Raw genomic sequence first — 17,257 nt, 5'->3', positions numbered from 1 at the left:
TACAGAATGCAAATTCCATCTTGCTAAAGCGGACTCCCCCAGCTGCGAGGTGCCCACGGTTTCCACACGTGATAAAACCTCACTGATCCGATCTCACCCTGACAGCTGGCCACACACCACTTCGATGCTTGCTCTGACCTCCCCTCCCCTCTCCCAGCTGACCCCATCACTCCATGTCTGGTCATGTCCTCAGCTAATACGCTGTCTCCACAGTCTGTTCACACCAATCTCCTCTGAAAGGGGAGCCCCTCCCAAGCCCCCTGACATCCCCTCACCCCATCCTTCAGGCTGACATATCTCCTTCCTTCATCCTCCCCTGACCTCCTACCCAGGGGCTTTAACAGTGCCTGTGGGTGGTCATGTCACACTGCACATGTATATAGATGTGTCTAGTTTGCCCAAACATAGGAGGTCAAGGTTCACGTCTTGTTCTTTCCTATCCGGCCGCCCAGCCCACAGCTGGGGCTGGCCTCTGCCCTGTTCTAGGTGACCCTTGAGTAGAGAGGACTGTGGGAAGTCACTCCCAGGCAGCTGCAGCATCCCCGGCACAGTGGGGCACTGCCTAGTGACCCCCCCCATCCTCGTTCTAGGGGTCGCTTGGAAGACATGGAAAGGTCACATGGAGCTGAGGCTCTAGTCCACCATCCCCAGGCCAAAAGTGACACCTGCCATGGGTCCTGCAGGTCTTCCTGTCCCCTGATGCCCAGGTGAGGGGATCACAAGGAGTCCAGAAAGGGGCAGGCCTCCCACCCCTTGGGACCCTTGGAAACTGGCTGCCTGCAACTCCTCTTGACCACAGACAGTGTCCACAGCCAAGCTTCCCCCAGGCCTACTCTATCCTCCCCTTTCTCCACCAAGCATGCCAATAACTACGGAGCTGACCCCTCCTAGGTCAGAAGTGGGAACTGCCCTAGGGTCTCCAGGACCTGGGAGGTGTGGGGTGGAGTCAACTTCTCCTCAGACCACAAGACAGAAAGGGGCAGTTCTAACACCTGGTGCGTCTGCTCTGTCTCCCTACCCTCATCATGGGTGGAAAGGGTTGAGGAGAACAGAAGGAAGCCCACGTCCCAGAACCCCCAGCCCCTCCACAGAAGCCCAGCTTCAGTGGCTCACCAGACCATATCTCAGACCCCGTAGAGGTGTGGGGCACAGCTCCCTAATCAGTCAAGTGGGATGAATGAGAACCCCCAGCCTGTATCTCGAGCTATGAGAACATCTGAGTCAGATGTGTGTCGCGGTGCCCGGCGTATATGGGAGAAGTTCAGCAGATGGTCATTTTAAAAACTATTCTGTGACTCAGGATAAAGGGCCAGGTCACCTCGACTGTATGCTAAGTCCCACTCAGAAGCGCTAGCCCACACTCCTAGGTGTCTGCTGCAGCCTGACTCAGGGTCACAACTTCCTTCCTTCCAGGGTGGCCTTAGAAATATCTGTTAGTCACACAGGCCCAGATGTATGCACACCAACAAATGCACACACAAAGGCCAAACACACACAAAAACTCAGATGCGTGCGCACGCGCACACACACACACACACACACACACACACACACACACACACACACGCTCACATGCACAGAGAGAAACACAAAACACAAATACACAGACACCATCACAAGCATGCACAGAGCCACACAGAGACGTGGATGTATACACGCAGATTCACACACAGGCTCACAAACACATCCCTACTAACACAGATACACATACAGAGGCACCCAGACATAGAGATAATGACACCCACATGAAAGATACAGACATGCACACAGAGACACCCAGATGGATGCACAGAGTCACATAAACAGTCACAGATGAGCACACAGACCCAGACACAGGAAGGTTCTAACGGTGACCCACAGGCATGGGCCCTCCAGGAGCTGTAGACCCCGGGGGGACACCTGGAACAGGGGACCCGAAGCCACCCCCACACAGATGGCAGTTTGCACATTTCACCTACTGTGTGGGCCAAAGAGGCATTTGGAAACCAGCTTGGGAAGCTCATAACCATTCACAACATTGTTCTGCAAGAAAATATAAACCATTGCCCTAGAAACAAACACTTGCAATAGAACCCTCCAAAAGCTGGGAATTGTCTGTACCAGAAAACTAACAGAGCAAGAAGGAGGAAGAAAACCACATAAACTTGGTTTGCCTCTGCAAAATTAATACCAATTACAAAAACATTTATGTGAACTGCTTACCATTTACACCTAATTACCATGCAGCACAATTATGCATATCATTAAGAGCATACAGGATTAATTATGCTGTATGTTTCATGTGATTACACCTCCACACCCTGAGTTCACAGAGGCCCAGCCTCCCCAGGGCCAGGCCAGGGTCAAGGCCCTTCCTTGCAAGGTTCCGGAGCAGATCCATAGCAAGCCACACCCAGTCTTACTGCTGCTGGCCAGGGACAGCCTAAGGCTTGCCTGGCCCTTCTGGCCAACATCATCAGCATGCATCCCTGATGAGAAGCCATCTTTGGCCAAAGCCAAAGGGATACAAAGGATCTTCAAATGTCTACCAGAGGCCGTAGGCGAGGGTCCCAGGCTCACAACACAGTCAAATGCCCCCATGGGAACCTGGACTCACTTGTCTCCAGAGCTCTGGCTCTGCAAGAAGGGCAGCCCACCCAGGTCCAGACCTCATCACCTCCATGACGGTCACCTCCCTCCCCCTCTCTGATCCCCTCAGTTCCCACACTCAGTAGCCTCTCAAGTGTACTGGGGTGACCCAGGCTGGTGGCAAAGACCTAGCCACAAGGAAGTCTCTGGCACCTGATTGAGACCGTCACAGCTACAGAGAGCGGGAGGTGCGGAGTCGGCTGCTCAGCTCCCAAGACGGAAGGGGAAGCAGGCATGTGCGGACGCGCTTTCCCTGTGCCAAACCAGGAACACACATGGCTGGATTTAAATCCTCCAACACCTGTGAAGCCAACTGCCTAAGGAGTCTTTGAAGCGACGAGGGAAAGAGAATAGCCAGGCTTGGAGCAAGAGGCACACACAAGGCAGACAGACAAACAGTGTGAGAGAGCCTGACCGTATACATCCACTCTGCAGATGGTAACACCAAGGTGGGCAGAGGCTGGGTGACCCGCTCAAGGACACACGCCAAGGAAGTAGCAGAGCCAAGGTCAAACCCCCATCCGCCCGGTGCCAAGTCTGGTGGCCGTGGCACGCTGCCACACCGCCTCTGCCTGAGTTCAGCAAGACCAACACGGTTCATGTCCTTATCCCAGAATTCTTTGGGAACAGCCTTCTGAGTCTACCTCGTGAAACACTGGAGACTCCTTTGGGTCTTGTTCCTTTTCTTGTTCTCTTACCAAAAAGGCTGGGCCCGGCTTGCTCCCTCCTACTTGGGCAGACCTGTGCCCCCACCCCACCCCCACCCCCCATAGAGAAGACAGCTTCACTCAAGTCCAAGGACATTCTCAATGATACTTACCCAAGTGGAGCAGCCTGGGAGTGGAGGGCTAGGCCTGGCAGCTCATCTCTGGTGGGGTAGGGGAGGGTTTACCAAGAAGCAGACATCCCAGTTCCAATCCCAAGCACCAGCATCGCGGATGCCTGTGGCACACGCCTGGTGAAGTCACCAACTCCCTCACACATCTGCAGGGCCGCCTAGCACCGATGAAAGCAATGGCCATGCTTTGTCACCCATCCTACGGACGCCCCCTTCAGGCCCTCTGACGCATGCTCTCGCCTCCTTCTGCGGGCCTGGCCCGGGCCCAGGCTCTCCCAAGGAAATCAACGTGAGCCACAGCTCCAGTGCCTCCCAGGAGGCAACGCTCCACAGCCCTCATGGGCTGTCCTGCGCATGTAGAGAGAGGAGAGGGTCACTATTCCGCCCCTCGCTCCCTTCAGCACACAGACCCTCGGTACAGACCCTCCTCCGCTGCGCGGCTGTCCCCTACATGTCTACACTGGCTCTCTACCTGCATCTCTCTTCTTTGGTGGCCCAGAATAACCTTTCTCGGATGTCCCCGGGGGGTGCCTCGGACTCCAAGTCTAACTAACACTCACCCTCATCTGGGGATAACATCGCAGCTCTCCACAGCCTGGCCAGGCCCCACCCTCTAGCCCCCTTGAGTTGAAAATGCCCTTGACACCGTAGCTAACTAACTACTCTGTGCCCTTCCCCTCAGCTTAGGCGGCACATCCGGCAGAAATCCCTTCAGGACATTCCCTCCTAGTGACTAGGTTTCCCTTATCTAACCCCAGTAAAGACAGGAGCCCCCTTCCGGGTTTTTGTTGTTGTTGTTTTCTCGTTACCCAGCTCCACCTGAAGCTGCAGGGTCCTTGGGTCTTCATCTGAGTCACCAACACGTGACACCCTGGAGGTGTTTCAGAGGTGAATAGGGGCACTATGCACCTGGAGCAAGGGACCTCCAGAGAGAAAGCCGAAAGGCTGCGAGACTAGCCACCTTGAGGCCCGGGTTTCAGACGCCAGGCGACTGGGAGGGAGAAAAATATAGAGGCACTGCCCAGCCCCACTGGGCTTTGAGATGAGTTTCCAGGGGCAGGCAGGGCCCTCCGGCCACCACGACCACCAGCCAGGCTGGGAACCACAGGCCTCTGGATGGCAACAGGCGCCAGCCACACGGTTGCTGGCGATAAAACCATTAGAAGCCATTGCGATGCCGGTTGCCAAGCTGCTTATTATGGTCTGGACCCTCCCATGCTCTAGGCTATGGGCAAGGCCAGGAGTGCCAGCAAGACCAGAACGTACAGGAGACCAGGGGGCAGGGAGGGAGCTCAGGGGCAGGCCTCGTGCCATACCACTTGGGCGGGAGCCTCTACAGCCAATTCCCAGAGGCCATCAAGGTAGCTCAGGAAATGGAGGTGTCTGCTGCCAAACCCAGTCACTGGAGTTTGATGCCCAGGACCCACATGGGGGAAGGAGAGAATAGATACCTCACAGCAGGTTCTCCTGACCTCCACACATGTGCCTGCCTCTCTCTCTCTCTCTCTCCATCCAGATATACAATGACCAAAGTGACCCTTTCCCTTCATCCTCAGGGTGATGAGACAGGCATTTTGTAGGCTCTCACACCACAAGGCCTTCATGAGCGCCCTCCTTATTCATGGACCATTGTATAATGACCCCCACTTTCAGAAAAGGGGCGCCTCCTTTCTGGGTACCCACTATGTGCAGTTATAAGATAGGGACTCTGTCCTTAGACAGTTTACAGAGAAAGCCTGCAACTCAAAGCTGCTGGCAGCCAGGCAGCCAATGAGTCTTAGCAGCTGAGATGCTAACACCCCCCCCTCCCGTAGGGGGGCTGCCTGATTCCCCCTCCCCAGTTCCCTTTTTATCCTGCACATCTGTCACCAAGAGCCTGGAACTAAGGGTCTGATCAGCAGATGGACAGGCCCTGGGCTTATCTCCATGCTGGGTTCTTTTTTTCTCCCTGCCTTATCTATTCCAGCCATGTCTCCAACAGGGACATGGATCCAAGAGGCAGCCATGACCAGTGCTGGGAAAGGGGCTGAGGAAGGCAAGGTGGGTACGGTACCATTGCTCAACAGCTGGCCCTGAGCTTCCCAGGACAGCAAGGTGACCAGGAAGAGGAATTTTTATGTTCCCTTCCTTACCCCTTTCTTTCTCTGCGGTCACCCAGCTGACTGTCACCTAGCTCCTCAGGACTTCCTGGACCAGAGCTGGACACAGCTTGAGCCCACATACCAGGTGAACTCTACAGATACTGCTTTCTATGGCAAGGCCTTCTGAAGTGGCAAGGCCACTGTCTCCTGCTTGAGTGTGGCCTCTCCGGGTGCTCTGTACGGACTTGGGCTGGGAGACAAGCCCTCCACCTCTGGCTGGATCTTTAGTTATGTCTTCCACTCCCAGGGGACAATCTGGGGACAGTACTCCACTGCAGTGATGCCTTTCGGAGCATTTCAATGATTCCCCCGCCCCCACCCCCCATCCTGGTCCAGTCATAGTCCTACAAAGCTCGCCTGTTCACTGTCCCTGGAATCCGAGTACAAGCAGCTCCCCTGCACCCAGCCCTTCCTGATCTGGGCCTCTTCCTGCACACACTGAGTCACCTGACCCCCAGTCTTTAAGTCATTTCTTATATTTTTGGTTGTGAGCCTAGCCTTTAATGGCTGGGCCATCTCTCCAGCCCTAAGCCATTTCTTACCATTTATTTATTTGTAATTTTGTTTTGTTTATTTGAAATCGTTTATGTAGACTTGGCTGGACTCGAACTCATACAGATCTTCCTGTCTCTGTTTCCCAAGTGCTAGGATTAAAGGCACACACTCCCCTTTATGTGGGTTCCTGGGGATTAAACCCTGATCATCAGGCTTGTCTTGCACGCATGTTTTCCCACTGAGCCCCCCCCCCCCCCCCCCCCCCCGATGAGACAGGGTTTCTCTGTGTAGCTTTGGAGCCTTTCCTGGAGCTCTTACTCTGTAGCCCAGGCTGGCCCAGAACTCACAGAGATCCTCCTGCCTCTGCCTCCCGAGGGCTGGGATCAAAGGTGTGCGCCACCACCTGGCTTTCTCTCTGGCTTTTATTTTGTTATTGTTGTTTCCATATTATTTGTTTGTTTGTTTTTTGAGACAGGGTTTCTCTGTGTAGCCCTGGCTATCCTGGAACTCACTCTGCAGACCAGGTTGTCCTCGAACTCACAGAGATCCACCTGCCTCTGCCTCCTGAGTGCTGGGATTAAAGGTGTGCACCACCACTACCCTGCTCCATATTCTATCCACAAGTTTTCAAGTATGATTTTCCTTTGTTGGCAGACCTCTCAAAATCTCATCCACTGCCCCTGGCCTGCCTTCAACGGGACTCCTATGAAACCTGCTCTGCAAAAGCCCCACGTCTGAGGGTTCCTTTCAGGGACCTGCTTTTCAACAGTATCACATAGCCCAGGCTGCCCTCAAATTCACCATGTAGAAGAGGATGCCCTTGAACTCCCGATCCTCCTGCCTCTGCCCCCCAAATGTGTGCACTACAAAGTCCAGCTTTTGGTTTTGTTTGGAGATAGGGTCTCACTCTGGAGCCCAGGCTGGCCCTAGACTCTCAGCCGCTTTCCTGCTTCAGCCTCGTGAGTGCCGAGGTCACGGGCTTGGGCCTCGATGCTTGGCTTCCGTTAGTTATTTTTACCCCTTGCCTCCAGCCATGCCCCTAGGCCTGGATTCCCCTCGGTCCCAGCTTACGGAGCACGAAGCCCTCTACACGGCGGACTCTTTCCTACCCCACCTCCTTTCAAGTCTGAGTTTATTTTCTTCTTGTTGTCATTATAAATTCATTGACATTTTTCAAACAATAAAAACATGAATATGAAATAAGAAAAAAAAACCCATATTCTCCACAGGCTGGTGTGTAAACTTAGAGGGCAATCTTTTCTATGCATCCACTAACCTATAAGTGTGAATAATTAATTTTTTTTTCTTTGAGATATGGTGTCACTGTAGTCCTGGCTGGCCTTGAACTCACAAGAGATTTGCCTGCCTTGACCCTTGAATGCTGGGATTAAAGATGTGTACCACTACACCGGCTTTTCTTTTCTTTATTAAACTTGACCCACATGGTAGGAGGAAGACTCCCAGAGTTGACCTTTGACCTCCACACGCTTGTCATGCGTGTGTCTACCACACACACACATACTCCAAATCTAATAAAATAAAATTTTAAAGAGTTTTAAACAGTGAGTTATACGTCTAGCCCTTGGAAAGCAGAGAAGGACGGAGAGGTCCAAGTTAGCTTGGTCTACAATAGGCAAGCGATTACACTAAGCACATTGCAATTTGGGGTAACCCAACAGCACCTCACAGACACTCGACCAATCAGAACAGACACCCTCCCGTGCTCACAGGGCTACGCAGATCTCTGTATTTGTAAGTTCATCCTTTCAGACACTGTACTAACCACACAGGCCCACACCATTGGCAAGCCTCCTCTCCAAGCTTCTGCCTGCTGGAATGTTAGAGGATGTCTCCGCCTGGCATGGGCAGCGCACACTGGCACTTTCCCAGAGTCCTTTGGGAAACAGAGAAGGCATGCTTCAAGGTCATGGCCACCCACAGACAGTCTCAATGATGCAGTCCACATCCAGCCAACAGCTCAGCCCACAAGCCTGACCCCTCGGTCTCTCTGTCAGCACTCTAAGTATTTCATGTCATTTTTCAGAATGGTTACTGGAACTCGCTGACCTGTCAGGTCTGAACGGTCTTCTGCACCAGCCTCCCCCCATCCAGGGTAAGGAGAGCACTGGGGCCGCGTACAGAGGTTCACATCTGCAATCCCAGCACTCTACGGGCCACAGTGGGAAGATGGCTGTGAGTACGGCACTGGCCTCGGATACAGTGAGACATGGCCTCAAACACCCAAACCAAACCAAAAGGGAACACTGGGTTAAGATTCAGGAGACCCCAACCGCAGTCCCATCACTGGCTGTAAGATGGCCGGCCACCTGTTCATCCCATCTGGGTACCCAGATGGGCCGGTTAACAGGCTCAGAATTAAAAATGACCTTGACGTTTGAAACACAGAGGCAGGATCAATAGGGATGACCACAGGCGAGAGAAAATGGGAAGCTGGTCCAGTGTTTGAATAAGGCTGGGAAGCCTTAGGGGGTCAGAGAGGACCACAGAAGGACAGAGGGCAGTACAGAGCAACAGCCACTATTGAAAAAGGATCACACGATAGTCAGTTCAGCTAGGAAAGGCCCAGTATCCACACTTCCTCCTGTCATCCAGTCAGGCTGGTGGCCTGCTGTGGTCAGCAAGGAGATCTGGTTTGGGGTGGGGCTGTGGGCCCCTACTGACTGAGGGGCAGCACCCGGACCTGTCTAGACATCTCCGTGGTATAGGGAAGGGAGGGGAGGACAAGGCAGAACTCTAGAGTTAAAACCTGCTGGAGGGTCTCTGCCTGGAGATGGGCAACAGGGCACGTGGAGACCTCTGGGGCACCAGAACAGGGACTTCTGCCTGCAATCCACACGGCTGTTGCCATCAGTGGCAGCATTGGGGGGCCTTGGCTTGGCCTGCCCTTTGTTGCCAAGACCCCCTGGGGCTAGGCAACCTGAACTCTTGCTTTCCTGTCCCACGTCTGAGCTCTTAAGCCCCAGTCTACAGATCCTGTACCACCTGGGCTCAGCTGGCCCAGACTGCCTCCCCCTCCCTCCAACCCCCCCCCCCACAGGAGGTTTAGGGCATTTCACCATGAGCACACACAGCAGTTACCAAGTGCAGGGACCCTCTCTCCAAACTACCGGGAAGCCTTAGCCAAGATTCCAGCACCTCCCAGGCCAGGTCCACCACACTGCAGCTGCCCCAGATGATCTGCATCCTCCCCCCCCCTCGCCCCCCCCCCCCCGTGCGCCACTCCTGGGCTCTGGGACCACTCGGTCCTGCCCCTTCCTCCTAGAAGCCTGACCCCTCAGTTGGCAGTGGCCTCCCTCTCCAGCAGCCTGCAGTTTTAATTAGTTGGGTACTCCACAATACAGCTTCCCCTCCAAGCGGGCACAGGGCCCTGCTCACAGGAAATACCCTGCAAATAAAATCTCAGACAAGAGGAAGCCAACCCAGAGGGAAACTAAAATGCTACCGGACTCAAGGAGGCAGAGTAAGAAGAAAACTGTTGGAACTAACTCCAGGGACTTGGAGGTGCTTGGACAACCTGTTGACAAAGCCATTTGTGAGACTTGGGGACAGACTGCCAAGATTTTCAAGCGTCGTCGTCGTCAGCACTGTCCTCCTCACCCAACCAAGGTTTTGTAAAAAGAGGCAGGAAAGTGGGTGGGGCTCCTCAAATGCACGCCCCCCCCCCACTCGCAGACCCACATGCAGAGGGCAGAGACAGCAACCCACACCCACGTTCACCGACCCCTGGCTAAGGTGGTGACTCTTCCACACATCCTGGGAGTCCTGCCGCTAGGCCGAGTCAACAGATACCTCCTCCTCCTCCTAACTCCGATACCCTTGCTTACACTGTGCAGAACACAGGCTCAGGAAAAGCAAGCCTGTCAGTCCACACACATCTGCACAAGTATGCAGACATGCACACGGCACGGACCCCATCTCACCCACACAATTAGCCAGAGGGAGGCAGCTCGGACACCACACAGATCCCAGGGAAAGGGCCGCATTTTTTTGGAACTCAACTTCAAGTCTTAGGGGAAAAATACTATAAACAACAAGACAAATGAGGCCAGACCCAAGGTGGGGGGGGGGGGGGAGGCTGAGTGCAGGACTTAGGACCAGTATGGGTTAAGAGTGATTTCAAAAATAAAACAAACAAGACAAATGACCCCAAACAAGCCTTTAAAGTTTACAAAGTAACCTCCTTATAATACCAACACTTGGGAGGCGGAGGCTGGAAGATCAATTCCAGGCCAGCCTGGACTACACAGCAAGACCTGATCTCCGAGGGGGGCAGGCAGCGGGGGGGGGGGGGGGGGGGGGGGCGTGGAAAGGAACCTGGCACCTTTTAAATTTACTATCAGAGCCCTGGTCCAGAGCATCAAAGCCCTTGCGGAAACCCAGCCTTGCTGAGAACGCGGGTGGCTTCTGGTACCCACCAGATACTAAAATGGAGGTAGACGCAGCTCCCCCAAAGACCACACTGAAGCTCGCACTTGTACAAGCCAGACGCACTCAGCCATCAGTGGGAAGGAGGTGGGGGAGACCCTCGGCCAGCAAACTGGAGGAGGAGGCCGTAAGTGCGTGCCCAGGGGCCCTTCTGCCTCAGGCCCCGGGGGAAGCAGGGCCAACCTTGTGAGGACCTGGGCTTGCCCTCTCCCACAAAGCCCCCCCACCCCCGGCTCTTAGACGCCCTCAGCTCTCTCTGCCCAGCCACAATCCCGAGGGCTGGAGCCTTAATGGTAACATCTTAGAAGGGGGTCCCCACCTCTGACAGGCAAGGCTGTGCTGAGACTCCTCCCCCTTTCTATCTGGCTCCCTAAAACGGGAGTCCTGGGGGGATCTGGGAAAGAACTTGGGAGATGTGACCTCTCCAGGTGGCCTATACACAGATAATGGCCACGGGACTGAGACAGAGAGCAACATCCTGGGAGAGTGGGGAACCTGATCAAGCTACCCCCTCATGGGAGCCCCACTAAATGTCCAACAGAACACCCAGAATTCCCCAGAGGGCAGATCATCCTCAATTCCTCCCACCCAGAGATGCTGGACAAGGAGCCTTCGGCTCATCTTGTCCCTCGCTGGTTTCAAAAAAACGATAGTGACATATCCTTAAGGCCTGGGGGACTTGTAACAGATCGGCCGGGGAAAGACCCTTGCAAATTACCCACACACAGATTTCCACACACACACACACACACACCTTCAGGAGAGCCCCAAGTGTGAAGGCTGCATGGAACCTGTGTTTTACACCAACACAGCATCCCTCCCCTCTCCGCCGAGGCCCACCCCCTGGCAGGCCCTTACTCTCTCCCACCTCCTCCATCACCACTACCGTGGTGGCGGGACACACAGAGCACCCTATCCCCAGTCTAGGTCTGAAACTCCACCAGGAAAACTGGAGCCATAGCATTTCAAAGGTGGCACGGGCCTTCAAACCCCAGCCACAGAGGAATCCCGCCTGCAGACAGACTGACAGATGGCCACTGGCGTCTCTCTAGTCTCCTCTAGTGCGGAAGGAAGGCGGCCCTTGCATTTGGGATGCTCATTCCTTGAGTCTGAAGGGGGGGAGTCACCTTCCCTCAGGTTAGGCTCCAGGCAAGCACCAGAGAGCCTGGGCCAGGTAACAAGGAGAAGCCTGGGCCATCCTGAGCCCAGGAAATCAGGAGCTGCAGATCTGATGGGGGTGGGTGGGAGTGGAGAAGGGAGTAGAAGATTAAGGCACCAGGGCCTGGAGGAGAAGGGGGCTGTAAGAAGGTAAGCAGGCAGGTGTCAGATCTATGACACAATTTGGCCTGGGGCCTCTACCTACCCCTGGCCCCCCCACACACACACAAACGCACACTTCGACAGGATTACCTGTCAACAGCTCCGCCTGGGCCTTTCATGGACCCCAGAGGCAGAGGAGACTAGTCAGCTTGCCCCCGCCCCCCAAAGCCCACAGGAGCTTCCACAACCCAACCAGCCAAAGGCAAGCGACTGCCCTAACTACCTGCAAATGCCACCCTCCCACCCCCGCCAACCTAGGGACAGTGCAAAGAGGGTCTGCCTGGCAGCTGGGCTTCCCGAATCCCCCAGGCCAGCCCTAACACCCCAGCAACGCAAGAACAGCTTCCCCAGGCTGCAGCTGTCACATCTGCCTGGGAGGGAGGAGGAGGAGGCACAGCGGAGCAGCACCTGATCCCAGAATCCCTGCGCAGCTTGCCCGCCCGCCCGCCCGCCTGCCCAGGAGGAGGTTCAGCCGCTGGCAGCCCCGGGTGAAACATGAAGACCGACCTGTCCCCAGGGGATGCTGATGGCAGTCTCTGGGCACGGCATCGAGGGGCAAGCTGGGTCACCCGGCGGAGGATACTCCTCCCCGAAGGCTCCTGTCCCCTCTAGTTCGAGAGGGTGCAGTCGTGAGGTTCCCCCCAGCCCTCCCTTCATCCCCAGCCCTCCGAAGGCCAGAACTGCCCAGCTGGGTGCAAGAAGACGCCATCTTGGGTCAAGGTGCAGCCACAGAGGGCTCCCCTTGGGGAGCCCGGGAAGGGAGCCCTAAGACCTAGTGGGAACCTTCTCCCACCCAGGGCGCCCACACCTACTCAGCTGGCTCTGCAGGAGAAGAGGAGAGGAGGGGATGCAGAGACAGGGGGAAGCCACCGAGGGTGGGGGGGGGGAGCGTAGGGAGAGGGTGCCCCCAAGAAGACAGGCTCCAGGAAAGCAAAATGAAGTTTGGCAGCCATAGGGCCGCGGGCCCCGCGAAGAGGGGCTGGGGGGGAGGCCGGGGGCGGGCCCTGGACGCATGCCAGCTCGGTCCGCGCCAACGAGGAGGGAGGGCATGACGGCCTGGAGTGGGGAGCCCGGGTGAGGGCGGGACACGGACCGCGGCCGGCGCCGCTCGGAGGCTCGGGGGGTCTCCTGAGGTGTGGGGCAACGTGGGGACGGCGACCCCCCGATCCGCAGCCTCCGCGAGGCCTCGTCCTTCACTGTGCAGATGCGAAGCTTTCAAGGACACGTCTACACCGGCCCGGCGGGGGTGCGTGTGAGTGTGTGCAGGGAGGGGGCGTCTGCTGCAGGGGGGGGCGACCCCGGCATCCCCACCGCAGTCATTTCCAGCCTTGCCGCTCCCGCCCCCGCACCTTCCAGTCCTCCGCGGCCCCGGGGCCCGGGGATCCTCGCCCACTCCCGCCCCGCCCCCACACTGCGGCGCCGCCGCCGCCGCCACCGCCGCCACCGCCGCCACCCCGCTCCCACGGCCCGCAGCGGGGGCAGGGAGGAGCCGGGCTCGACGCCCCCCCACGCCGTGCCGCCTGGCCTCCGCGGGAGCGTGCGCCCCCCGCACGGGCACGCTCCCCCACGCGCGCGCGCCCCTCCCAGGCCCGCCGGCGCCCCGCACCCCCCAAGCCACAGGTGGCCGCGGGAAGATCGCGACGCCGCGCTCCCCGGCGCGGGCCCCGACCGTCCCCTCGGCCCTGCCGGGGGCCTCCAGGGTCCCCCCGCCGCGCGGGGCCTCCAGGCCGGGGGAGGGGCGGGGCGGGGCGCGGGGCCCGGGTCGTGCCAGGCTGCCATTTTCTGCCGTGGCCACGGCGCTCCCCGGCCGGCCGCCCGCCTGCCCGCTCGCCCGCGCCCCCTCCCCCTCCTCCCCCCCCTCTCCTCCCGCCTCCCGATTCCGGATCGGGTCCGCGCCCCGCAGCGCACGGCCCCAGGCCCTGCCAGGGCCCGGGGCGGGGGCAGAGCCCGGAAGGCGGAGGCGGCGGGGCCCTGCGGCAGCGCGCAGGCCGGCGGAGGCCCCCCGCGGCATTGTACGGACTTGAACTTGAGCCCGGGCCGGGCGGGGGCGCCGAGGGGCGTCCGCGGTGGAGGCGGCGCGCAGGAGAGGGGCGGCGGGCGAGCCGAGGGGGGACATAAACAAACCCTCGGCCCGGGCCGTCCGCGCCCGCAGCGCCGGCCCCGCGCGCCGCGCACCGAGTTGCAGGGTCCGAGCCGCGCTCCCCACCGCCCCGCTGCGCCCACCCGCCCGCCCGCCCTCCCAGCTCCGGGGCCGCGGGCTGCGCTGGTTACCGTGTGGCCCGGCGGGTCGGGCGGCCCGGCTCGCCCTGCTGCCGCGGCGCCGCGTCCCGGCTCGTCCTCTGCTCGCGCCGCCGCCCGCGCCGCCTCCCGGCCCGCCCGCTGCCTGCCGCGCTCCCTCCCTCCGTCGCTGTCGCGCTCCCTCTCTCCGCCTCCTCCGCCGGGTCCCCCCCGCCCGCCCCTTCTCTCCGCCTTCCTCCTTCCCTCCCTCCGGCCGCCCGCCGCCCAGGCCTCCGCCCGCCGCTCGCCCCCCGTGGCCGCGCTGGCTCCGGCCCCGGCGCTGCGGAGCCGCCCGGGAGGCAGCACCGGGGGCCCCCGGGGCGCCGCGGCGGGAGCGGCCCGGGCGGCGGGCGGTCCTAGCGCCCCCGGCGGGAGGAACGGGTTCGGGACCCCGCCGCGCCCCGGCCGTAGCGCTCCGGGCCAGGCACCCCGCCGGGGCTGAGCTCCGGGTTGCCCGATGCCCCTCGAGTCGCCGCCTGGCCTCAGCCTCCCCACCGCGCGACGCCCCTCTACCTGGCGCAGCTTCTGCGCTGGGTCCCCGCATCCAGCACTGGCCGCAGGGACAGCGGCCCCTCCTCTCCCCGGCCGGTGTCAAGTGCCTCCCCCCTGCCGCCCGCGGAGCCCCCGGCGGCCTTCGCCCTGCAGTTCTCCCGACCTCCACCAGAGCCCACTGCGCTCTGCGCGCCTCAGCACTGGGGCTGGGGACAGCAGCGCCTGCCCAGCCGCGTCGCCACCCCCAGCCAGGTGCCGCGGTGGCCAGACGGCTGCACACGGCCAAGGTCGGAGCGCCTGGCGCCTCGAGGCCACCCTAGGGGCTCGGGCACCGCCGTGGGGGTGGGCTGCCTAGAAGGGAGCGAGCTTCCCGTACCTTGATGTGCCCGAGAAGAGTTGGATGCCCTCAGGTGGGCTCTGGAAAGATCTGAAGAGGTGGGAGGTTGAACTAAATGACATTGAAGACCTCTTCCAGCGGCCAGATTCTCCGCAGACCTGCCCTAGACCTGGATCCCTCAAGGTGGGGGTGCTCTCAGGGCTCCGGGTCTGTAGTGCTTACATCTCCTCCAGCTACCATCACTGGAGCTTGGCGCTGGATCCCCTGACTCCCAGCCTCCTCGTCTGGCTCCTCCCTCCTGCCACTGGACAGCCCCATCCATCCAGACCTTCAGCTGTGCCCCAGTGTCCCGGGCTGCGTCTCCCACACTTAGCGTCACACTTATGTGCAGACCCTCAATGCTGAAGCAGGTCCCCACACCACACACCCCACTGAGGGTCACGGGGACAGTTGCCTAATTCCTTGGGACGCAGAACCACCTTCCTTATTGCAGGGCACCTTTCTCTCCAGTCTTCACCACACCCAGGCAACTGTCCTAACCTTTCCTAATGTCACCCTACCTCTTGCCCCATGCCCACCCCCAAGCTAATCCTTTCTTCTACACATGGTCTTTCACCTGGCCGGTGCTAAGACTCGCCATGCCCTGTGACGACAAGGACACCATTTGTCATCGGTGTAGCACCTGTACATGCTATGTCCTCATAAATGTTGGTTGAATGACAGTATGAACTGCAGGCCCCCTTCATCCAAATCCAAATCCACAGCCCCTCCAAATGGTGCTTCCGGCTTGACTAAGGACAAGGCTGTTTTAGAGAAAGGCTTTAACGTCCTCAAGAGTTACATGGCACTACCCCCAAAGAGCAGCCCAGCAGACACGACACCTCTCCCTTGTCCATGCCACCCTGTCAAGTGGTTTGTATTGTCCCTGCTTCCCAGTGAAGAAGCCCATGCCTAGACTTGGGGGTGAAACTTGGTGGTAGAGAATTTGCCTGGTAATCGCCAGGTCTTAGGTTCAGTCTTCAATACTACAAACAAAAAGCCCAGCCTGAGGCTGGAGAGATGGCTCAGCAGTTAAGAGGTCTGCTCTTCCAGAGGACCTGGGTTCAATTCCCAGCAGCCACACGGCAGCCCACAATTGTTTATTAACTCCAGTTCCAGGGAATGTTCGACACCTTGCTTCTGATGACGCTGCATGCCACATGGTCCACAGACATGGGTGCAGGTAAAGCATCCATACACATCATCTTTTTTTTTAATGATTTATTTATTTTTTACTTCATTTGCATTGGTGTTTTTGCCTGCATATATGTCTGCATGAGAGCACTGAATCCCCTGGAAACTGGAGTTACAGACAGTTGTGAGCTGCCATGTGGGTGCACGGAATTGAACTCGAGTCCTTTGGAAGAGCAGCCAGTGCTCTTAACCGCTGAGCCACCTCTCCAGCCCCCATCTTTTTTAAGCCTGGCAGAGTAAGAGTTAAGGCCGGGTTTGTTTGACTCAGGTTGGCATATCACAGTTGCCCCCCAAGAAGCCAAAATTCACCAAGAGGGCCAAATGTGAAGTCTGTGTTCAGTACCAATGGTGATGCCACTGGGAGCCTTAAAAGCGTGTGGCCTTGGATGCCTGGGTTGCTAGTGTCATGAGACCCACAGTAACCAAGGTAGGGGAGTTGTGACCAGTGAGAAGCGGTCACGCAGCTCTGCTGTTGATTCTAGATGCCAGCGCTGATGTCTTTGGTCCAGAGAGGTAGCACATCAATGCTGGATGACCCTCTTCACGCTACAACTAGGTTCAGCTCAAATAGGTGTAGCCTTTAGGCTCTGTTATAGTTTGAATATGAAGTGTCCCTCCATAAAGGCTTGTACGTTAAAGGGTTGGTCCTCTGCAGGTGCTGTTGGGTTTTTTTGTTTGGTTATGTTTGAGACATTATGCAGATCTGACTAACCTGGAGCTCCCCATGTAGACCAGGCTGGCCTCAAACTCACAGAGATCTGCCTGCTTCTGCCTCCTGAGTGCTAAGACTAAAGGTGTGCTCCACCACACCCAGCTTGGTGGTGCTGTTTTGAGAGGTTCTGGAACCTGCAGGACATGAGGCCTGGCTGGAGGAAGTAGGTCACTGAGGGCACGTCCTTGGAAGTTACATCTTGCCCTGGCCGCAGTCTGGCTCTTGCCTTGTGTCCCGGCTGCTATGAGACAGGCAGCCTTCTCTGCCACCTGCACCTGCCACCATAGTGTTTAGCCCGCAGTTGGCCCACGTGCACAGACTGAACCCTCAGAAACCGT

General features: G+C 58.0%; 1 protein-coding gene across 4 annotated transcripts in view; it reads right to left on the bottom strand.

Moving 5' to 3' along the window:
- Positions 1 to 15,228, bottom strand: part of Dnmt3a (DNA methyltransferase 3 alpha) — a 111,821-nt gene extending 96,593 nt beyond the window's left edge. Inside the window, exon 1 of one of the 4 annotated variants that reach the window (XM_028875156.2) lies at positions 15,014 to 15,228. The gene's annotated coding sequence lies outside the window, so the exon portion shown is untranslated. Of the gene's footprint in view, positions 1 to 14,139; positions 14,233 to 14,658; positions 14,731 to 15,013 lie in introns of those variants that run through there. The other 3 variants (XM_028875160.2, XM_028875144.2, XM_037198111.1) reach the window with 3 other exon arrangements.
- Positions 15,229 to 17,257: the final 2,029 nt, after the last annotated feature.

The sequence above is a fragment of the Peromyscus leucopus genome, chromosome 22 (genome assembly GCF_004664715.2).
Source record: "Peromyscus leucopus breed LL Stock chromosome 22, UCI_PerLeu_2.1, whole genome shotgun sequence".
In the NCBI taxonomy this organism is placed as follows: domain Eukaryota; kingdom Metazoa; phylum Chordata; class Mammalia; order Rodentia; family Cricetidae; genus Peromyscus; species Peromyscus leucopus.
Note: the sequence above shows the minus strand (reverse complement) of the source record. Positions and strands in the feature narration are given on the sequence as shown.